Source organism: Pseudophryne corroboree, unplaced genomic scaffold (genome assembly GCF_028390025.1).
Source record: "Pseudophryne corroboree isolate aPseCor3 unplaced genomic scaffold, aPseCor3.hap2 scaffold_1256, whole genome shotgun sequence".
NCBI lineage: Eukaryota > Metazoa > Chordata > Amphibia > Anura > Myobatrachidae > Pseudophryne > Pseudophryne corroboree.
In genome coordinates this window covers 11213-14015 of record NW_026967882.1, presented here as the reverse complement: position 1 = coordinate 14015, position 2803 = coordinate 11213, and positions in this window count along the sequence as shown.

The window sequence follows — 2803 nt, the reverse complement described above, 5'->3', positions numbered from 1 at the left end:
CATTTTATACTACCTGCAGTGCATTGTGATAGGTAATAGAGCCTAATTCAGGTTGGATTGCAATCACAATAAGCAATCCAACTGCAAAAATTGCTAAGAGCATAGGCATGCGCCTGCATTTTCTGTTACTGTCAATCGGTGCGGGGGGGGGGTCAGCAACACTCCATTTCAAAGTCGGAGATGGAGCGGTGCGGGGGCAGGGCTTCAACGGAGAAACAGGAGGCGTGGTCAGAGCGGCTGCATGACATCACATGCAGCCGTTGCGATCACAAAAATGGTGGCGGCTTCCTGCGCACACGTACAGTCTGCACCAACAGGAGGCTAACCCATTTTTTATGATCACGCTGAACTGCACTGAGACTGCAATTTCAGCGTGGTCAAGAAGGGAGGCGGCATGCTGGGTGGCCATGCCCTGTGATGGGTGGCCCCAGCATGCGAACCAAAGGATTGCAAATTCTGTTACTTAGCAGAATTTGCAATCCTTACTGAATTAGGCCATTGATTACAAAATTGTAAACAATATTTGAAGTTTTTCTTCAGGGACTAACACAAAAGATGCTTGGGGCTACTAACACATGGGTAAGCCACGTAAAGCTTCCCATGGGTCAGTGGCATCACAACGGGGTTGCGGCACACACCCGAGTGTCACCCGCCAAGTGGGGTGACACAAAAGTGCCGGCTCTTCTTCAGTGACAGAATATGGGTGTTTCACTGTGACATTACGTGCAATACCCAGTTTCTGTCACTGTGCAGGAGCCAGCACCACTCACACACTAGTCCCCGGGTACAGCCCCCAACCCCCGGGATACCTGCAGCAACAAAATGGTGATTCAGGCCACGCCCCTACCTATGAGACCATGCCTCCTTTTTACCATTGCGCTGCTTATCTGCGCGCACTGCATTACAATCTCCCTCGCCGCCTCTCTGGGTGTCACCAGTGATAGTGACACCTCTGCCATGCTTGTAGCAGCTGGTCCTAAGATCTACGCCTCCAGCCCTGAGTGTTTTCCCTTGTGACTTGTTGATCATCATAGCGAAGCAGATGCTTACAGAAAACTGCAGGGGTTTAGATTGAAAAGAAAAACATTGACGAACCCATCATTTCAGCGACAGGGTCTGCCACACGACTGACTGAAATGACTGGTTGGTTTGGGCCCCCACCAAAAAAGAATCAATCAATCTCTCCTTGCACAAACTGGCTCTACAGAGGCAAGATGTCCACCTCATCATCCTCCGATTCCTCACCCCTTTCACTGTGTACATCCCCCTCCTCACAGATTATTAATTCGTCCCCACTGGAATCCACCATCTCAGATCCCTGTGTACTTTCTGGAGGCAATTGCTGGTGAATGTCTCCACGGAGGAATTGATTATAATTAATTTTGATGATCATCATCTTCTCCACATTTTCTGGAAGTAACCTTGTACGCCGATTGCTGACAAGGTGAGCGGCCGCACTAAACACTCTTTCGGAGTACACACTGGAGGGAGGGCAACTTAGGTAGAATAAAGCCAGTTTGTGCAAGGGCCTCCAAATTGCCTCTTTTTCTCCACCATTCTTTCAAAGGTGACAGAATCATATGCAGTGACAGTAGACGACATGTCAGTAATCGTTGCCAGGTCCTTCAGTCTGGACCAGATGTCAGCACTCACTCCAGACTGCCCTGCATCACCGCCAGTGGGTGGGCTCGGAATTCTTAGCCTTTTCCTCGCACCCCCAGTTGCGGGAGAATGTGAAGGAGGAGCTGTTGACGGGTCACGTTCCGCTTGACTTGACAATTTTCTCACCAGCAGGTCTTTGAACCTCTGCAGACTTGTGTCTGCCGGAAAGAGAGATACAATGTAGGTTTTAAATCTAGGATCGAGCACGGCGGCCAAAATGTAGTGCTCTGATTTCAACAGATTGAATCCTGGTTAAGCAAATTAAGGGCTCCATCCACAAGTCCCACATGCCTAGTTGAATCGCTCTGTTTTAGCTCCTCCTTCAATGTCTCCAGCTTCTTCTGCAAAAGCCTGATGAGGGGAATGACCTGACTCAGGCTGGCAGTGTCTGAACTGACTTCACGTGTGGAAAGTTCAAAGGGTTGCAGAACCTTGCACAACGTTGAAATCATTCTCCACTGCGCTTGAGTCAGGTGCATTCCCCCTCCTTTGCCTATATCGTGGGCAGATGTATAGGCTTGAATGGCCTTTTGCTGCTCCTCCATCCTCTGAAGCATATAGAGGGTTGAATTCCACCTCGTTACCACCTCTTGCTTCAGATGATGGCAGGGCAGGTTCAGGAATGTTTGGTGGTGCTCCAGTCTTCGGCATGCGGTGGCTGAAGGCAGAAAGTGGCCCGCAATTCTTCGGGCCACCGACAGCATCTCTTGCACGCCCCTGTCGTTTTTTAAATAATTCTGCACCACCAAGTTCAATGTATGTGCAAAACATGGGACGTGCTGGAATTTGCCCAGATGTAATGCACGCACAATATTGGTGGCGTTGTCCGATGTCACAAATCCCCAGGAGAGTTCAATTGGGGTAAGCCATTCTGCGATGATGTTCCTCAGTTTCCGTAAGAGGTTGTCAGCTGTGTGCCTCTTATGGAAAGCGGTGATACAAAGCGTAGCCTGCCTAGGAACGAGTTGGCAATTGCGAGATGCTGCTACTGGTGCCGCCGCTGCTGTTCTTGCTGCGGGAGGCAATACATCTACCCAGTGGGCTGTCACAGTCATATAGTCCTGAGTCTGCCCTGCTCCACTTAACCACAGACAAGTGGACATTGGGTACAACTGCATTTTTTAGGACACTGGTGACTCTT